Source organism: Felis catus, chromosome X (assembly GCF_018350175.1).
Source record: "Felis catus isolate Fca126 chromosome X, F.catus_Fca126_mat1.0, whole genome shotgun sequence".
NCBI classification, from domain to species: Eukaryota; Metazoa; Chordata; class Mammalia; order Carnivora; family Felidae; genus Felis; species Felis catus.
Genome location: NC_058386.1, coordinates 99,658,550 through 99,681,031, shown reverse-complemented (window position 1 = coordinate 99,681,031; position 22,482 = coordinate 99,658,550). Strand labels below are relative to the sequence as shown.

At 36.4% G+C, this 22,482-nt stretch overlaps 1 long non-coding RNA gene and 1 pseudogene across 1 annotated transcript in view; both read right to left on the bottom strand.

Annotated features, from left to right (window-relative positions):
- The window catches only part of LOC111558713, an 842,592-nt gene that overhangs the window by 463,997 nt on the left and 356,113 nt on the right, over positions 1 to 22,482 (bottom strand). The window lies entirely within an intron of this gene.
- LOC101095086 lies at positions 17,907 to 20,360 on the bottom strand (annotated as a pseudogene).

Here is a 22,482-nt window from a genome sequence, read left to right as displayed (position 1 = left end):
GGTTCTCCGGCTTCAGAATTCAATGAAGGCCAGCGCTGGCAGAAATTATGCTATGCATAATCATTCATTTCAGGCTGCTACATTTCTGCATGTTTTATAGCTTACATGAGAGTTTTCCAATAGAACTGTCTCCAGATATAGGAATAATCTCTATCTGTACTGTCCAAGATGGTAGCCACTAGCCCCATATACATAATTAGGCACTTGAAATATGGCTAGTGCCAATAAGGAACTGAATTTCTAATCTTTTTTTAATTTTAATTAATTTAAAAGTGAACGTAAATTGTCACACGTGGCTACTGGTTGCCATATTACACAGCGCAGGTCTAGATGGTGTGCATGTGTTAAGATGGAGTAAGTAAAGGGCATGTGGATCCTCACTAGGCAGTTATGCTGGTCAGTAGAAAAGCTAGAGCTAAACAATTCTTTTCACGTCTTATTGCCACTACCCAATTTAGGGCCCTCATCATGTTACACTTAAACTTCTGATCATTTTGTGAGCATTGTCTTCTTCGACAATCTATCATATCACTATTACTTTCTAAAATGGAAAGTTATATAAAAAAAAAGGAAGACCACTGAATGGTTATGAATGGGTAAACGGAATGATCAAAATCCAAAATCTTGATTATGTAATTCAAAATATTCGTAATCTGATTCCAATTTACTTTTTAAACATTTTTTCCCATTATACCACTCATGCATCCTAAACCTCAACCTAATGCATCCTAGCCTCAAACCTAATGGGATCTCTCACCATACTTCAAACATGCCCAGCATTTTACTGTTCCTATACATTTGTTTAAGTTGTCTACTTTTGCTGGAATGTTCTTTCTTTACCATCTCTGACTTTTGAGATTCTCAAAGCCAAACATAAATGCCACCTGCTCCAATTAGGCCTCCCCAGGTTTACCTCATCCAGCTGAAATTAATTTCTTATTAATCTGCATTATATATCTGATAGGACTACAAACACACACACACACACACACACACACACACACACACACACCACAGTAGATTAAGTTTAGATCAGAAAAATAAAGATACTAACATTGATCCCCTAAAGTCTATGTATGGAGATCAGGCTATAAATCTCTAACCTAGGCATTTTTAGTTCCACTATTAAATTTCATTGGGTTTTCAAACATTTTTCGGAGGTCTATTCCTATAATGCATCATGTAAATAAAACAGGATTCTATAGTCAAATAAATTTTAGACACCCTTCATGGAAAAACAAAGTCTCTCTTGGAAGTCTCATTGTACAGAACTACAGCATTTATCAGAACTTTTAACAAATTAATGAAATTTATTTAACCCAGACATTTTAAAACTTGAATAACCATGGAAATTCATTTTCTATGGTCTATTAACATTTTTTTTTAATTTTTTTTTCAACGTTTATTTATTTTTTTTGGGACAGAGAGAGACAGAGCATGAACGGGGGAGGGGCAGAGAGAGAGGGAGACACAGAATCAGAAACAGGCTCCAGGCTCTGAGCCATCAGCCCAGAGCCCGACGCGGGGCTCGAACTCACGGACCGCAAGATGGTGACCTGGCTGAAGTCGGACGCTTAACCAACTGCGCCACCCAGGCGCCCCAAGGTCTATTAACATTTTATGGCACACTATGGCATTATGGAATACAGTTTAGGAAACACAGTCATTAAAAAATGGAGACTCCTTGGAAAATATTTCTGAAGATAATTAATATTTAGGCTTGGTGTTACTATTTTAAGCATTGCTGTATTGTGTTAAGTGATTGGAAACACTTGCAAGATGAATGAACTACTGTGTACTGTAGGGGTAGAGAATTTTTCCCTTCTTCCTTTCTAGGTTCTTTGGCTGGTCTAATAATTAAATTGGCATTAGACATATTACAAGAAAAACAAATTTAATTTTGTACATACAAGAGCCCCAAAGATTTGAGACTCAAAGACAGTCAGGCACTTGATGTTTATATGCCTTCCCTAAGGATTGGGATAGGGGCCTGGGGCTTCAAAGGGGAGGAGTGCAATTCACAAGACAATAAGAGCAGATGTTTGGTAATTAGATGTTGCCCTGCCATATAAATAGGTCTTTCAGATTAAAAGTTACCTCTGGTAATAGCTCTCTTTCTGAAACAAGTCTAATATCTGTATTATTTTAGGTAGTTAAGGGAGAGGTAAAAGATTTTCTTGAGTCTCCTGGGTCTTGATTACCTTCAACCCAAAATAATCCACATGCCTAAGTAGCACATTCTGGGGTAGCATACTGTGCTCCCCTTCGGTGTCTACTCTAGCCCACGCCCTGTGCTAAATGTTAGGGGAGGTATGAAACAGGATGAGGTGGGAATACAGGACAAAAATGAGATACAAACAAATCCTGCCAAAATTTGATCCCTCTAGATTCTGGATGTCTACAAATGTGCCGTTAGTTTCCCAAAAACAATGTATTACTGGAAGATATAACACATACTGCAATTAAATGTTGAAAAAAAAAAAAACCAGAATGTTGGCTCAGTACAGTGTTGTGTTGGTTTTTGTGGTGGTGGTTGTTTTCTGACACTGTTCTTAGTATGATTATATGGTTGAATGGACATAATTGGGGGGAAGGGATTGAAGAATCTATAACTTAGTACTGTGAAAAGAAAAGGGGATATTGACATGGCATGAAGAAGAGTAGAGAGGAGATAATCATACCCTTGAGAATTGCAAAGTGTGTGTGTGTGAAGCATCTAATGGCTCCAAAATGTGATTATCTTCTGGTACCCACACCACCTGGAATTGCCTAATTGCTATTCTCCAAGTCTCAAAGAAAAAAAGATGCGTATGCAAAGACAAACAAGTTGGCAGGGCAGTTTGGAAAGCATGATGGCTCTGCTTGAACAGCAGTCAGAGCTGAGCCATGCAATTTGGAAAGGAAGCCTGTGTTGAATAAACACAATAAACACACAGTTTATTTATTGTTCCAATGTTTCATAAATATTATTTATTTTGGAAGGGGAGCATAATGGCAAAGTAATAGGGAGCAATTAGCACTGCTAGGGAAATAAAATGGAGCCTTCCTGAGAAAGGCTGGTGAAAGAAGAGAGAATCTGCATTCTTTTGTAGCATTTACATTTACATTTCAGTGCAGAGGAAACGGGGAATCAGTGAGATGAAAGCAACTCATCACTGAAGAACAGCCATCACTCGGACATTGTCAACTTAAAAGATAGGTTGAATTTACATTTCCAGAAAGTTTCCTTTGGCCCAAATTTCTCCCACTATAAAACACAGATAAGTCTTCTTCCATGCAGATGTAGCAACTGAGGCAGATTTTCTACAGGATTGAGTAAGTATTGGAACTTTTCAGACAAAGCTAATGGCTCAAAAATATGTCTTATTGATTCCATCTTACTTTAGGGGGAAAAAAACCACTCTTTGTAAATTTTTTCTCAGTTAAAAAGTTAGCGAAGCAAATGAAGTGGCCTTGGGTATCATAAAAAAGTAAGACTCTGCTTATGTCACTAAAAATTGAGCATGGAACCAACCGACAGAGCTTCTAATGGCCAAAATGGAAGAATTTGAGCAACAAAATCAACTAGTATTGGATTATACTCCAAAGTATAAAATAAATATCCATGAATAGTTATGATATAAATAAATGATTACATAAATAAATAAATGGAATAGAGACATATCTCACATACAGAAGAATTACCAAAGTATTATGTAGGTATGTAATACATTTGGGGTTAGTTTTTGTAAAAGGGGTAAGGTTTGTGTCTAGACTCTTTTTTCTTTTTCTTTTTTTTTCTTTTTTGCATGTGGATGTCTTGTTGTTCCAGCACTGTTTGTTGTCAAGACTATCTTTGCTCCATTTTATTGCCTTCTGCTTCTTTATCAAAAATCAGTTGACTATACTTGTGTGGTTTGTTTCTGGGCTCTCTATTCTGTTCCAAAAGGAAGTTTTTAAAATGGAAGATGCTGCAACCTTATTGTGTACTAGTACAAAAGAGGAGATGTTGGCATTAGATAGGAGGTGATTTTCACAGGAGGGGATATGGCTATACATGCATATAGGTGGGTAGATTTGATGGTGGGAGGGTGAGGAAGTTCCTTTCTCAGTGAAAACAGAAGCACCTGAAAGTGAGAATCTGGAAGCAAATATTAGTCAACTAGGTAATTGGGAAGGTGAATTTCTAGGAAAACCTAATAGTGATGAAGTTTTGGGGTGATGGTGGAGTGGTCCAGAGCCGATGGCCAAGAAAGAATTCTTGAAGACATCTTTGGTGCAAAAAGGTGATTTTATTAAAGCACGAGGAAAGGACCCGTGGGCAGGAAAAGCTGCACTGAGGTCACGATGGGTAACTGATTATATATTGGGAGGGGGTTAGGGATAGAATCTCTAAGGAATTTTGGAAGCAAGGTTTCCAAGACCTCGAGGGGCTAGCTGTTGTTAGGGAAACACCATTTATTACTGGTTAGTAAAACCTCAGTCATGAGACCCCTCCAATGTATATCAGGAGCCATAAGCTTGGAGTATGATTGCCAGCATATATCTTGGGGATTTGAAATAAAGGAAGTTTTCAAAGGAATCCTTATATGTTAAAGTAGACTTACAGGATCCTAGGGGGTAAGGATAATGTTAAGCCAAGATTTTCTTTTGCCCCTAGCAAAGTGTCATCATGGAGGCAGCTGAGTTCCTAGAGGGAGGTCATTCTGCCTGTTTCAAGGGCTTGTCAATGGTCTGTAGGCAATAAGAGAATTTAATTTTTCATTTGCCTTAGTTTCCCACATTACCATGGTAAGCACTTAAACCCCTTTCTTTTGTTCTTGGGTAGTCAGAAGTGTCAGAGAAATATCACACATATCCCACCTGGTGGGGGGGGGGCTGTATTTTGCCCTCAGCTTATCCCACACTCCCTCATCAATGTGGTCTTTGAACAACCATGTATTATAATTTGCCAGAGATTAACTGCCACTTAGTTGTCAGTCCAGAAATTTGTTTCATTTCAAAACATTTTAGGGCTTTTGTGAAGACATTTGGGACACTTGTGAGCAGACAATCCTCCCTGGGACAGAGGGCTATCCGATGGGGACTGAGACTGAAGAATAACTTTCAAAGTGAAGATAAAGGGATGGTGAATGATGAACATAGATAAGGTACCCCCATGAATTTGACATAAACTTAACAGGTGACAATGCCTACATAAAATATGCACATTTTAAGGGAGCGGGTACTATTCCAATTACAATGCCCAGGTAGTCTCTCTATATATGAATGATACCTCATGGAACCCCAAAATATTTATAGTTAAAGAATTCAGAGCCTTTAAGGTTAAATTAAGACTATGATGCTTGTAGAATAACAAACTACATGCAGCAAGTTTTAATAGTACTGCTTAGATTACACCATGCACTTCAAGAATGCTCTAAAGCCTGAGATTTCTACAGACTTCCCTTCAGATCCCACCTTTGAGGAAAACTTCAGCAATGATATAATTTTCTTTGATTTTGCCTCAACTCTTGATTTTGGCTCAGGTTATGATCTCACAGTCGTGGGATTGAGCCCCCATGGGCTCTGCGGTGACAGTGTGGAGCCTGCTTGGGACTCTCTCTCTCTGCCCCTCCCCTGCTCCTGCATACAAGCACACTCTTTCTCTCAGTAAATAAATAAACATATAAAAAATAATAAAAAATTAAAATGTTTATAAATCACACAAGATTTGTGTAACTTAAAACTTCAGCCAGAAAAGACTACAATAGAAGATGACCTTCTCCTAGTTTCCATGGAAATAACATCAAAGAAAATACATTTATCTATTTTTAATGGACTTCTGATTCTACCAGGTTATTGAAAATTATAAAACTAAAATAACAAATTTAATGTCTTAAAAAGGAAACGTGGCATTGTTTTCTCCAGAGCAGAAGGAGGGGTTATTTTACCCTCTTCCCACGCAGGACTGTCTGGAGGCATTTTTGGTTGTCACAACTAGGAGTAAGTGGTTTGGCAGCTAATAGTTCGACCCAGAGAAACTGCTAACATCTTACCATGCACAGTATGAAACTCCCCTTATGATACCTCCCACCACAAATCAGCCAAAATATCAAGAGTGATCAGATTGAGAAACCCTGGTTTAGAAGTTTCTGTGTTACTTTTACGTCATAACTAATGGTACTTTAAAAATATTGTAATGAGGGTGGGATAGATTTTTATAATGAAGAAAATAACAGAAAATAGTGGCAAAAATTCAGACTTAAACATTCAGATAATAGGTTCACATAATTGCTTTGCCTTTTACTAGATATGTGACCTTAATTAGGTTACAAAACCTCTCTATATCTCAAGTTTCCTCTTTAAAAAAGAATTTTGTGGGAATTAGGAAATGATGCACACGGAAGGATTTAGCATGGTACATGACAACTATAAAACATTCAGTGCATCTCCTGAATAAATGAAATAAATATTAATTTATTTCTAAAACAAACACTTTTTTACTTAAAGGTTATGTCAAAGCAGCTGAAATAGAAAGCATGTTAGTCACTTTAATGCTAATTTCTTTGACACCTTAAAGGAGACCTTTGGAGACACATAATGGTGATAATAGCAAAGGTCAAGTGCTTTCTAAATAGTCATCAATTGTATGAACTGTGGCATTTTTTTTATTAACAATGAAGAAAATGCCCCTTTTAGAGTAAGAAGCTGCCTGAACACAGGCCACAATTCAAATGGAAGAGTTCAAATAGATTTTTTCCTCCATCTATAATGTAATATGAAAGGTAAGCTGAAGAACAAGACAACATTTGATAGATGGGCTCATTTGCGCTTTGAAAACTAGTTATTTAGGATCAAACCACAAGTGGAATATTCTCAGGCAGGGGTGCTTTAGTTACATAGAGAGTGCTTGAGATTCATCATCATATCCCCACATAATTCACTGCCTTTAGAGTAGAGTGGGAATTGATAACAGCTGTGGGCAAACTCATTATGGTAGTGCTCTCTAAACAGCATATCAAACTCTTTTTCCCAGTTATATTGCCTACCCTTTTGTCCCTGGGCCTGTGTTATGAAATCTCCCATTTTGGCTGCAAATATTTTGGGTTTCCCGTCCATCATAAATTATAAATTCTATCAATATTTCAATTGCAAAGCATTTTAACACTATCATGTAGACAATGCATTGGGTAACTATGGCCCATGTCATCTAGTTTGTTTTAGAAAATGTCCTAATATACCTTAACAAGTGATGAAAAAAAATGATCAGCCAGACAGTCTGATCATTTTCATACAACACAATGATATCTTTAATTACTTGAGTCAAATGGTTACATAAGTTTTACTTTGAGCCTGGCTGAAAAGGAGATATGCTGCTCCAGCTTGGTCAGAGAGATATAATGACATTAACAAATGGTTCCAGAAAGTATCTTCCTGGAAAATTATTTTCTATCCCCAATCTGCTCCTCATTTCTTTGGAGATTTCTACATGAGAACTCCAAAACTTATTGGGATAGAAAGAAAAGCAATGGCAATAATTCTTTGGTCATTAAAACAGCACATGCTTTTTCATTCACACATGGTCAAATTTTCATTCACACATGGTCAAATTTTCATTCACAAATGGTCAAATTTACTGCTCACATATTTCCCTTTTGGTCTAAACTCTCATGACTATAACATAATTGGCTATCTGGAATTACCCCAAAATGTACGACACCCAGTTAGTACCAAGAAACTGATAGCTGTGTATGTTCTATGGTTAATCTTATCCATCGTCTATGATTCCACATAAAAAGAAGCATTACACTGACAGCTCTACCCCTCAACACATTTTGTTGAGGAGACTTCTGAATAGAAGCAGTTATGTGTGACTCAGGCATCTGAGCAAATGTTCAAGCTCCACTGACCCAAACTATTTTCTGCGTGTTTGTTTTTACAACCACTTGATGATATAAACTATGCATATTTTTTTGAATTTTTCAGTGCATTTTGAGATGATCTTATAGACTTGGACATGTTGGTCTATGGTGGCTTTGTGAACATCTTTGCTTCTTTCAAGCAATATAGAGAAGATTTTGGAAAGATTCCAGAATAAATAAAAGAAATAATACCTTCTAGCACTGACTCTCTCTCTCCTTGGGCCATATGCTCTCTCATGTTTAAAAGCAAATTGCTTTACATTAAAGCATGGCCTGCAATTACAGCTTGGAGAAAGAATGCATTGTATGCTCCTTTGACATGCTGCTAAAGTACTATGTATTATTATTTTCAAATCAGTGAACAAATGGAAAATTTCTATGCATCAATGATTTTTAGTTGAGAAAGAACAACATACCTAAAAATAAAGCTGTGCCAATGGGTAAATTTTGGCAAGTCTCTGAATTCAAAGAATAGTGACAACAGTGATTGGAGAATGGAAGAAAATAACTAAAGTTATTTATGGGCTTGAATATATATTATATAAATTAACCTATTTAGTATAAGTTTTGAAATCATATGAAAACCTAAACCTGGTTCTATGGTAAGTAGCTTTGCTCCTATGTAATCTTATTATTTTTTCTATTGTAATGTCTAATTAACTGGGAAACCAAAAGTAGTACACAATCAAGCTTCACATATGCAGTGGATGACTGATTACATCTGATTCAAACCCAGCTCAGCAATCATTTCCTCCTGTTATTTAAGATATAGCACTAGAATGTGAAAGTATAAAAAGGACAGACTTGCTTTTTCCTGTAACTTGTAGAGGGATTGATATAACAGATGGGAAGTATTTATTTTTTAAAATATCAAAGGATTTTATTTTTCAACTAAAAATATATATAATAAACATATAAATCCCCTACTATGATTAGTATTTTGGCATGAGCAGACACCAATTTTTAAATGTATAACAAACTTTATTAAGCCTTCTTGTGGATCAACTATTATACTAGGGTATACTTTCAGCCATTTTAGAGGATAATATGAAAGCAGTGCTATTGGATTCCAGTAAAGGCAAGAAAATTGGGAGAAAGGCCAGTCCTAGGCTCAGAAAGATTGCCATTTGACTAGAGAATTAGTAATATCTAGCTAAGCTTTGCAAAACCCATGGAATCATTTAAATTCTTGTAACTGAGAGAAATAGCCATGATTAGGAAGAGATGACAGAACCATTACACACACACACACACACACACACACACGCACACGCACGCACTCACACACACACACACCACAAAGATGAGACCAGAAGTCAGAATGCTATGATCAAGAGAATATTGAGGATGATTTATGAAAATATCAAAACGAAACCTAATATCCCATAAATCCATAAATTTTTCTTTAATACATATATCACAATGCCCTACTTAGAGTAACTTTCTTTAGAACAGAAATTCTCTGAGGGCAAAGGTCATAGTTGTACTTGGATAGCATAATGTAATTCAAAGTATAGATAATATACCTTTAAATGAGTTTAAACTCAGGTGTGCTAGACCTAGTTCAAATCAGCTCATGATAACTGAATGGTAAATTTTCATGAAATTTCTGAACATGTTGTTCACATCATGTAAAATTAAATATGTAGGAGCGACATCAGCAAAATGGCAGAGTAACCAGCTCCATGCTCTCATCCCTCCACAGTAAAACCAAAAAACAAGCATGTCAAAACCAACTTTGTCATAATTCTGGAGAAGAATCAAAGGTTTACAGCAACCAAACAAACATTGAATCAAGAAAAAAGCCACTTATCCATGGTAGCAAAACTTTGTGACATTTTACTTGTTCTCCCTCCATCCCCTCACCAGCTTGACAGCAGTCTTAAAGACAATAGCTTGCATTCCCAGAGTGAGACCTTCTCTCAAGTTACATCAGAAGCAGAGCAGGCCTTACCAATTATTGTGTATGTTGGCTTTAACCTGTCTGGTGATTACCTGAAGTATTGTCACCAGGCACTTGTCCCTGTTTCACCAAACTGAGAACTAACTCAGGCCAGAAAAGTGGCAGTCATTTCTCAAAAACTTTACAAGGTGAACAAACAACCTCAGAAGCCTGTGACATGAGATTAAAGTTGAGACATACAATAGACCACCTAAAGTCTGGAAGGAAAAGCTAGGTGGAGTTTCTTTTTAAAACAACGGTCAATCAAAAGCACCCATGGTTATAAGGAAATTTAGCAGGCTACAAGCAAGAACATGGGAAGACACATGTACACATTAGACCTGAGAAGACCCGAGACTTATGCCTTTGCCTGATCCTTAGGCTCAGTACAAGCATGGGTAACTGTTGGAACACTCTAGTAGAGTGACAATCTGTAAAGAATGAGAGAGATGTTTTCTTTGGTTCTGGGCATTCAAGGAGATTGCTAAAAATACTAGCTAAACACAATAAAAGTGAACAGACAACTCAGTAATCATACACAAGGAATAAAGACTTTTCCAAATTAGTTTTGAAAAGTCATTAATCAAATAGATTACACAACCTTCAACCATTAAAGAACACAGTATACCTGAAGGGAGAATTTCGTTTTCAGAATTACCATAATTTAATATCCACATGTCCAATTTTTAACAAAAAATAACAAGGCAAAAAAAAATCAAGAATGCATAGCCCATTCAAAGGAACAAAATAAATTGACAGAAACCATCCCTGAGGAGGCCCACATGCTGGAATTATTAGGCAAAGATTTTATAACAATTGTTTTAAGAATGCCCACACACCAAAATGTAAATAAGGACAAAAAAAAAACTAAATGAAATCAAGGAAATGATGCAAAAACAAAATGAATATATCAATAAGGAGATTCACATTATAAAAGTAACCAAACAGAAATTCTGGAGCTGAGAAGTCAAATGAATGAAATGAAAAAAGTCACAAGAGATATTTACAGCACATTTCATCAGGCAGAAAAAAGGATCAATAACCTTAAATACAGGACAGTTGAAATTAATGTGTCTGAGGAACAGAAAGACAAAAAAATGATGAAAAGTGAAAAGAGCCTAAGGTAACTATAGAACATCATCAAATGGAACATCATATGAATTATAGGAGTCTGATAAGAAGAGAAAGGATCAAAAAGAATATTTGGACGTATAATAGATGAAAACTTCCCAAATTGGATGAAATACATAAATGTATGGATCCAAGAAGCTCAGCAAACTCTAAGAAAAATTAGGTATCTACAAAAGAAACAATATCAAATTGTCCAAACACAGAAACAAAATAAGCCGTGTCAAAAAGACAACCTACAGAATGGGAGAAAATATTTTGAAAGCATATCTCTTATAGGGGCCTATTTTACTTTATTTTATTTTTATTTTTTCTTTTTCATTTTTAGAGAAAGAGAGAGAGGATGCAAGTGGGAGAGAGAGACAGAGAGAGAGAGGGAGAGAGAGAGGGAGAGACAATCTCAAGCAGGCTTCACAGTCAGTGCAGAGCCCAAAGTGAGAATTGATCACACTACCCGGGATCACAATCCAAGCCAAAATCAACCTACTTGGATGCTCAACTAACTGAGCCACCCGGGCACCCCTATAGGGGATTAATATCAAGAATATACAAAGAACTATAACAACAGAAAAACAACAGAATTTAAAAATTGGCAAAAGTTTTGAATACATATTTCTCCAAAAGGGATACACAAATGGCCAATAAACATATGAAAAGATTCTCAACATCACTAGTCATTAGGTAAATACAAATCAAAACCACAAGAACACAGAACTTATCATACACTATGATAACTAGGATTTTTAAAAAATGCATGAAATTGGTGTTGATAAGGATACATAGCAATTGGAATCCTCATGCATTGAAGGCTGGACTGCAAAATATTTCAACCACTTTGGAGAAAAAATTTGGCAGTTCCTCAGAAATATAACCACATACTTACCACATGACCTAGCAACTCGACTCCTAGGTATATACCCAAAAGAATTGAAAATAAGGACTCAGATGCCTGTACACCAATGTTCATTGTAGCATTATTTGCAATAGCCAAAAGATGGAAACAATCCAAGTGTTCATTGGCAGATAAATGGATAAACATAATATCCATATACAATATAATAGTATCCAGCCATAGAAAGGAATGAACTTTGGTATATATCATATCATGGGTGGATTTGAAAATGTTATGCTACATGAAATGAGCCAGATTTAAAGGAAAAATGTTTTTAATTTTTTTTAACGTTTATTTATTTTTGAGACAGAGAGAGACAGAACATGAAGGGGGGAGGGGCAGAGAGAGAAGGAGACACAGAATCGGAAGCAGGCTCCAGGCTCTGAGCCATCAGCCCAGAGCCTGATGCGGGGCTCGAACTCACGGACCGCAAGATGGTGACCTGGCTGAAGTCGGACGCTTAACCGACTGCGCTACCCAGGCGCCCCTAAAGGAAAAATGTTTTATGACCACCAATTTGAAACATCTAGAACATGTAAATTCAAGAGAGAGAAATTATAACAGAGGTTACTAGGAGCAGGGGGAAGTGAAATGTGAAGTTATTGCTTAATGGGTACAAAAAGTTTCTCTTCAAGTTGATGAAAAAGTTTTAGAAATGCAGATAAGGGATAAAGGATAAGTTACAACAATGTTGTAAACAAAATTAATGTCACAGAATTGCACATTGAAAGTGATTAAAATGGCAAAGTCTATGTCATATATAACACAATAAAAATGATTTAATAAACCCACAGCAATAAAAATAAAAACCATTAAAGAATATAAACTCACAATTTAATTTATATTAAAATTAAAGGTAAAACTTGATTTCAGCTCCAATATGTGAAGAGTATGGAAGTTGCCATCCCATCCTTACATGAATTATCTAAACATCTTAAAATCAACTTTCCTTGGACTTATCACTGAACTGAAGTGGCAGAGGGAGTGAGAAAGTGCTGGGAGCCACAGTCTGAGAAGGAGCCCCGCACTTTCATTGCTTTTACTTCTAGTAATCTTACCATGTTCTCATGTGGAAACTCCAAAAAGGTCCCCTAATGGTTCTGGCAGGGAGAGGGGAAGTTTAATTGTGAAATACATCCAGAGCCTTATTCATAAGAAATGGTATTTCAGGGAAAAAGAATTTACCAGAACCTTATCCTAGGTGTTGAAGGGACATTCCTATCACCCGAGACTTTTGTAACTTTTCTGTTATCTAAAAGGGAGAGAGCAGAGAAATTCTTGTGAAAGTTATAGTCTCAAGACACAGGACAATAAAATACTGAGGTTTACAGAACTTATCACTACATCAACAAGGCTCTAGCGTAATAAGAGTGGATTACAGATCCAAGAGTTGAAAGCCACAGACCCTATTAGTATGAGTATTTGAGGGAATTCCAAAGTAAACAAGGGAGACCAAAGCAAGGGCACAAGAGAAATGTGTAGCCTTGGGCACATACACCTACAGAAAACACAAAACATGAAACATGAAAAAGCCTAACAATTAGCCAGATTAACATGAATCTTCATACTATGGGATTACTTACTTCAGTTCCTATTACTTGACATGAAATTCCCAGTTTCAACAGAAAATAAAAAAGGAATTCAAATAAACAAGAAAAAAATACAGGCTGAAAAGACAAAGCAAGCATCAAACTAGACAGGTATGACACAATGATTAAATTATCAGGAAAGAAACTTAATGATGATAAATATGTTTAAGTCTCCAATGGAAAAAGTAGATGGCATGCAAAAGCATATGGGCAATATATACAGAAGATGGAAATTTTAGGAAAGAAATAAAAGAAAATGCTAGAAAATAAATACCATATAAGCAATGAGGAATGTCTTTGATGACCATTTAATCAGCAGATAGGACATGGTTGAGGATGGAATCAGTGAGCTTACATACAGGTCAATAGAAACTTGCCAAACTGAAATAAAGAGTTAAGAAACAAAAAAAATCCCAGAACATCCATGATCAGTGAGCTGAATTCCATAGCATGTAATATACATATACTTGAAATAACACAAGGAAGATAAACAATTCAGAAGAAATTCTCAGAGAATTAATAACCCATAATTTTCTAAAAATGATGAGAAAGATCAAACCACAGATCTGAATTAGAAGACCAAGCAGGATAAATACCAAAAAACTGATACCTAGTTATATTATATTCAAACCATACAAAACCAAAGACACAATCAAAAATTTGAAAGAAGCTGGAGCAGGGGTGGGAACATTACCTATAGAGGAACAGAAATGAATTACAACAGATGGCTTTTTAGAAACCATGTAAGCAAGAAGTGGGGCATCTGGTGGCTCAGTTGGTTGAGTGTCCAGCTCTTGATTTCAGCTCAGGTTATGATCCCAGGGTCATGGGATTGAGCCTCATGTTGGGCTCTGAGCTGAGCGTGGAGCCTGCTTAAGATTCTCTCTCTCTCTCTCTCTCTCTCTCTCTCTCTCTCTCTCTCTCTCTCCCCCAATGTCCCTCTCCCCTACTTGCTCTCTATAATTTAAAAAAATTACAAAAAAAAAAAGAAAGAAAAGAAACCATGGAGTAAGAAGCAAGAAGTAAGTGACATGAGAGGAAAACAAGAAACAAAACAAAACAAAACAAAACACCCTACTGACCAAGAGCTCTATATCCAGTGAAATTATCCTTCAAATGTTAAGGAGAAACACTCTCTCAGACGGGCAATACTTAAAACACCTATGAAAAAAAAATTTCTCTACATAAATTTCTATTGCAAACTTGTTGAGCAACAGCTCATCATTTGGCATAATATGCTCCACTTAATAAACCTTAATTTAATAATCTCATAACATGCAGTTAATTTTTAAAATTTTTTTTCAATTTTATTTTAATGTTTGTTTATTTTTGAGACAGAGAGAGACAGAGCATGAGGGGGGTAAGGGCAGAGAGAGAGAGAGGGAGACACACAATCAGAAGCAGGCTCCAGGCTCTGAGCTGTTGGCACAGAGCCAGACGCGGGGCTCGAACTCAGGAGCTGTGAGATTACAACCTGAGGCAAAGTCGTATGCTTAACCAACTGAGCCACCCAGGCTCCCCACATGCAGTTAAATTTTAAGGTGATGGATTCATTCTGCATGGCACTGTAATAGTAAATACATGATATCAATGATGGTCAAAATTAGAGAACTTTATATCCCAATGAATGAAATAATGTATACAATTAAAAAAATCATTCACAAGGTTGGGAGATCTCAGATGAAATGCAGAATGTGACAAAATAATCTAAATGTATAAACCTCACTTAAAGAGATGGAGAATAAGGAAGCACCCTAAATAAGTTTGAAAATTAATGGAATCTGAAACCAATCTACAACATATCTAGGAACTGAACAATTAAATTAATGAATGGTGAAGGATGAATACCAGGTTTCTCATTATTGGAGTAAGAGGTTACAGATAAATACTGGGAGGGGGCTAGAATCATTTCTCTGGTAATGGAGTAGAGCAGGAGACATTGATATGAATTTATGTTTAGTTTAATATAGAAGTAGTTACATATAGAAACATAGATTTGTGTATGTACACAGGTAACTAAACATACATATATTTCCTTGCTCTATTAGCTGAAGGACCTAGACATTGTAGTTGTAATAATCACACCTAGCACTCAGATTTTAATTTCTTTATTCATTCATTCATTCATTCGTTCGTTCAATCATTCGTTCATTTTCAAGTTAGTTAACATACAGTGTAGTCTTGGCTTCAAGATCAGAATCCAATGATTCATCATTTACATATAACACCCAGTTCTCATCCCAACAAGTGCCCCCTTACTGTCCATCATCCATTTTCCCCACCCCCATCAACCCTCAGTTTGTTCTCTGTATTTAAGAGTCTCTTGTGGTCTGCCCAGATTTTAATTTCTACTACTATTCGCCAACAAAAGAAACCAGGACTCCTCAGAGAAAAGGCTGATTTTAGGACCAGGACAGGAAATACACATGATGAATCTGGAACATCTTGTGTCTAGAAAGTTAGAAAGTGATAAACAAACACATGCACCACAATAATGTGAAAAGGTCAAGAATCAACTGAAAGAGTTCAGTTGGCCAAGCAGGAACAATTCAAGCAGTAAAAACAACAAAAAGAAGTATTGAATTATAACCAAAATGTAATATAAATATACATGAGTCCATACTTATATACACCAATAACCAAATGAAAAAAATAGGAGAGAAGAGACAAATCTGTCATGAAGAAGAATTCCAAATAAATTTTTTGTAGATACTCCATCCTTAAGGAGAGCAAGAATAATTCCTCATTCTCTTTAAGTGTGGGCTATACACAGTGACTTATTTCCAGAATACAGTATGGAAAAGAGGAAAAAAGAGTAATTTTAGGGTGGAGAAATCTGACAAACACTATTTCAGCCAGGTGATCAAGATGAACATGAATAGTGATAAATCATATTGATAGTACATCGCCTTGATATTATGTGATAAAATGGTATGTTAATCCTATGGTCCTAGCAGAAACACATAACCATAGTCTAACCATAAGAAAAAAAAATAAAACAAATCTTAAAAAAGGTAAATTCTTGACTTCATTTAGTAAGTTGTTTTTTTCATTTCCTTTGGCCACCAGTGGGATTTTTTAAACATGTAGTCCAATAAAGTCATCCATTTTGACATCTAGGGATTATTCTTGTTTATTTCTTCCTGGCATATGGTGAGACAACTCAATCTACAGATTCAAGTATTCCTTTATTTCAGAGGAGTTTCATTCCATAATAAAGTTAATTATGCATATATTTTTTGTTTCATTTGTTCTGGTTTATTAAGAGAAACCAGTTATCCCATTTTAAGGGCTTAGGTTTTGCTTTCCATATGAAACTTCTAAATAATTATTCCTTCGTGTAGGTTTTTAAAGCACTGCCCATAACTTCCATAGGCCTCATTCTTCAGGTCTCTGACATACAGTGATGTATGTTGAGTCTATACTTCATTGAACATAAACCAACATGGGAAAAAGTAAAATGTTTTTCTTTTGGTTTCACAATCCATTCAATACCACTGAAATACAAGAAGCACTTGGATACTTTATGGTTCACCTGCTATTACTGACATTATTTAGCATCTGTAAAGCTGAAACTCAGGTATCTCCTTGTACCTTTTCCAACGTGTTTAGTCTTGCTACCAAGTCATTTCTCTTAGGTAACAGACGTAGCAGTTAAAAAAATAACATTCATGGGGTGCCTGGGTGGCTCAGTCAGTTGAGCGTCCAACTCTTGATTATGGCTCAGGTCATGATCTCACAGGGTCATAAGACTGAGCCCCACATGGGGCTCGATGCATGCTTGGGACTGTCTCTCTCCCACTCTCTCTGCCCCTCCCTGGCTCATGTGTTTATGCTCTCTCTCTCTCTCTCTCATAAATAAACAAATGTTTACATGCATTGACTCATCAAACTATGACAATGCCATGAGGCAGTACTTAAAAATGAATAAATGAATGAATGGATAAATAAATAAATAAATAAATAAATAAATAAATAAATAAATAACATTCACCTAAACATACCGGCTTTTGTGCACTTAATGCACTTGTCATCTACAAAGTGATGCTCTCTTCTTGTTGCTTTCATTTCCAACTTCCAAAGTATCATCTGTACAATTCAAGGGGCATTAACAATTGAAGGGGCTCTTTTCCAAAATTCTACATGTCTTTATTTTACAAGAATTGTGAGAGATCATGAAATTATACTTCAATTTGATCCTATACTTTCAGAATCTGTGGTTTCTGCTTGTGGTCTTTTCCTAAGTACACTATGTATGTTGTTTTCTTCTTTGCTTTTAGGTCTTTTCATGAGAAGTTATGAAATCATAATCAAACTCCACTGTTTTCATGTATATGTACATGCATACGAAATAGAAGTATACAGATGATATATGTATATATGTTATTTTATATATTCATATACATACATATTTTAAGATTTCTTAACTCATTATTTTTAAAGATAGATTTTTCTTTATTCATGACCTCAACAGTATTTCTTTAGATTATAGGAGCTTTGAGCGCAAATACTTAGGAGAAAACAAATTAAGATTGCATTATCCTGCAACTCATTAGTAGTAACATATTGCAAAGTGAAACAGCTTGGAAAAGAGGCAGGAATGGAAGGGGTGTGAGGGAAGGAAGGTAAAGAAAAGGAACTAAGATGATCAAGTGGAATTCTTTTAATTTTTGACAGCTATGAAGTTCTTGCAAGCACAACTCTCTGCAAATTATTTTCCAAACGTGTCCCAAACGGAACAAAAACAGAGAATCCCTTAAGAACCTGAAGAGGTGCAACATTAAAGGCTACGATTATCTAGTAGCAAGTTGTCGGCTGCCTCCTCTTACTGTTCTCAAGATTTAGTGGGACGAAAAGGTCTTCCCCGTGATTGTTTTCATTTCTTTTTCCTGAGCATGTGGGCATGCACGGTTCAGAACCTTGAGGAAGTCAGAAGTTTTTGCCCGTGCACATGTGTGAATATGGCCTTAGAGCACTTAATGCAGTTGTGCACAGAGTCCTAGAACTCTGTGTGGATCAGGTTGATGGTGTAGTCTCGAGCACTGGTATTGGTGTGGCGAGGGAACAGCATGAAGGTTAACAGAGCCAATGTTCTTGCCACCGCAGCACTGACATCTTCTGGCTCCAAAGGAGGTGCCCTGTGTCTAAAGAGGACCTGTGCAACCGTGTGGCTGGCTCTGCATCCTTTGAACTCCTGCATAGTCTAAGGCCATGCCACCCTGAATGCGCCCGATCTTGTCTGAACTCCTGCATGAACACTTTTCCAATGACTAAATCATCGTTATCCTTAAACACTGAAGACTACTGTGACTGTCTTTTTTATACTCACCATCCCTATAATGGATTACTGCCCTGTTCTCTCCTTCCTTGCCCTCTTCTTGGAATTGGAAGTATTTCTCAAAGACCGAGGCAAAATAATTTCGTTTCAACATGCCAGCCTGATACACAATGGAATCCTTGGATTCTGGCAGATTTTCAAGGTTGTATAGCAAAGAGACATTGTATCTTGATTTGGGATTTACCAAGAAACTCCCATACACCCTCTTTAATAACTCATCAGCACCAAATATCTGAAGTTCCTTGTAGAATTTCAAAGAAATACTGACCATCACTTTTGTTTTGTCTCCATTAGGATTTGAAATATGATAGAAGACTCCATTGAACGAAATCTACAAATGTTACTTCTACTGCTTCTGGTTTGTTATTGGTGGCTGGGTTCTTGAACTTGAGCGTGAGTATCTCCTCAATGATGTGGTTGTTCACCTCCAGCAGGATCAGGGTGGTGGCTACACCTCCCCCCCCCATTCCCTACAAGCCTGAACCTGCCTGCCAAGTCAACCCACCCCTGCCTCACCAACAAGTTCAGTCCCCTCAAGGCCCCAGCCCTGGCAGGTGTCTTCTGCTCTCACACCCACTTCTGCTTTGCTGCCCAGATGTGTGGCCCTGTGGTGCCATTTTCCTGCCATTCCCTAGTGTATGCACACATAGGGCTAACTCATTACTTTCTTGTCTTACATCATTGCTACGTGTCCAAGATACATTATTAAATGAAAGAAGCAGGCCACAAAGTAGCATAGATATACTTTGAAGGAGATTACAAAAAGTTACCCTAACATTTTAATAGTTGTTTTTTTTTATTGATGGTAAAATTGCTTGTGGTTACTAATTTATAATATTGTCTAAAACTTTATGAAAATTTATTAACGTATATATTTGTTTATAAAATTTTCCTTTGCAATAACTAAACAAATTCTTGTTCTGACAGAACTCACGTAACAATGTTTTTGTGGACCAAAATGATAAACAAGTAACTCCATTAAATGTCAGAATGCAAGTATTACACAAAAATTACAAAGATCTATCAACGTTCAAAACAGAGGATTACTGCTGGAAAGTTGTTTAACTAAACTTTACAAATCTATATATAATTCAAAGGAATCCTGTAGTAAATTTTTAAAGAAAAGAGAAAAAAAATCATTTGTATGATGGGAACCCTTATCACATAGACTGTTAGGAAAAGTCGTGACTTTGAATATTAATTGTCTTCCATTATGAAGATGGGAGAAATACCCACGCTTCTTTCAAAGGCCCATGTATACTCTTAATCCTCTGTCACAGTCACCCTACATCTCTTACAATATGAAGAACTGCCTGGTGTCTGCTCTGGTTTGATAGAGCTTAATTTTGTATGTAAAGACTGGCAAATGTGTTTATAGGCATTCTTGTTTGATCCCTGAGTCACGTGATCTGAAACTGCCCCAGCTGCTTCCTTACACGCAGTTTTAACCATAACTAACTCAACTCTATACCTTCTGCCCAAGTACCAGCTGTGAATCCTGACAGCAATCATGAACGATTCTAACTTAATTTCTGCTTAGCTGTAACCTCAATATGCTGTGACTATTGCCACCCACATTCCACCCACATTCCACCCACATTCCACCCACATTCCACCCACATTCCAATCCTGTCCTCTGCCCCATCTCTTTTACACACACATACACACAAACCCTGTTCATATAATCACATCTCAATCTGTTGCCCAAAGCCAGTTTTAGTTTCTGAAAGCCAACCCAAGAATATCTACTCAGAACCGGACTCCTGACTGTTTTCCAGACACCTTGGTCCCTTTACTCCACCATCAAAACTTGTAATAAGTAAACATAATTATTCTCCTGTCTCTTAAAAGCTCTAATGTTCTACCTTGGCTGGTAGAGTCTGGTCCGGGGATGATTTAAATACCGTTTATCTCTTACTAGGTATGTATACTCATTTAAAAAACATTTTAAGGATCTTTTGAACCTCAAAGCCAACAGCCTTGTCTCTAATCCATTATTTACAACACAGTAGCCTTCCTACAGCTGTATTTGAAGCAAAGAGATCTTGGATGATCGGATATGTTTGCTTGGCTTTTGCTGAAAGTGAACATTGGAAGGCAGAGATAAATGTCAGTTCTTTAGTCTGTCCTTCTACAAGTTTCTCTGTCTTTGCCATCTATGTTTTAGAAATATCTGTTTTTCTCTGTTTTATTTATTTATTTATTTTTAAAATTTTTTTTTTCAACATTTATTTATTTTTGGGACAGAGAGAGACAGAGCATGAACGGGGGAGGGGCAGAGACAGAGGGAGACACAGAATCGGAAACAGGCTCCAGGCTCTGAGCCATCAGCCCAGAGCCCGACGCGGGGCTCAAACTCACGGACCGTGAGATCATGAACTGGCTGAAGTCGGACGCTTAACCGACTGCGCCACCCAGGCGCCCCTGTTTTATTTTTAATAAATAAGGATATTGGGAAATAATCCCAGAGAGTTATTCATGTCCTTTAAGAAGGAGATGAATTCATGGGCTACTTCTAGTGTACATACAATTAAGCTTAAAATGATGCTATAACTTCAGCATGTCTTATTTTCTCCTCTGGTCTCTAAACATGTCTATGCAGATAAGTCACCTTTGCTCTGAAAATTTTGGATCCAAAATCAAGGTATAGCAACTGGAGACTCAGAAGTTCAGAGCAAATTAAGATGTGGTTTTATTTAGTACATAAATATCATGAAAAATAAATATGCTTTACATTTCTTACTTAGAGTAATTGAGATTGAATGCCTTGCTCACCTGTTAGCAGATATTAAAATCATACATGTTTTTTAATGTTCCTAAATACTGAATCATATTTGTACCTCATATAAAGTTAGACTGATTTATATAAAGCTCAGCACATACTTTTTACACTTTCAAATTCTGTGGAAATGTGAATTTAATATACATTTGGGTCATAAATCTATTTTTTCAATACTAACAGCAAGTCTATGAATTGGTATGAGGCCACTTCCATGTGACAATAAACAACAAAGTCTGGATGAAAATAATGCATTCCTAGAGTTAATAAAATGTATTACTGTTTGGTAAAGGGGAAGATAAAAAGACAATGGATGGATTATAAAGTAAGGTATAAAATAGGTGAGATTAGATAATTCAAAATAGATGAGATTAGATAATTCAAGAAAAACTTAACAATGACTCACTTTACCCTTTTAAACAAACATGCAAACATGACCTAGTATCCAAATTTTCACACTTGCCTTCTATTCAACTGAGACTTTTCCTTCTTGGGCGTGGAGTACTGACTACTCTTTGAGAAAGATCTTTCTTATATTGATTTCCCCTTCAACCCATGCTTTCCCACAAATTATCCTTCTTATATATAGGTGGTTCAATTTCTCTTTCATCTTTCCTGACTGTAGTAGGACAGTAGATAGAGTAGCAATAAAGGGCAGTTTTTATTGTCCCCATTTCATTGACAAGGAAACTGAGGCTCAAAGAGTATGTTATTCTAAATTAAAGAGCTGTTAAAAAAGAATATTCAAAATGCAACTTTGTCTGCCTATTCTTATTTGCCAATAAGATATCTTTTCCAGAAAGTGAACCATAGTCTACAAAAAAGAATTTTCTAGAAAGCTATTGCTATAACAACTATCTTTGAACATCATGTTACCTGTCACTTTGTTTTTGTTTTTGTTTTGTTTTGTTTTTGAGAGAGAGCATATGCG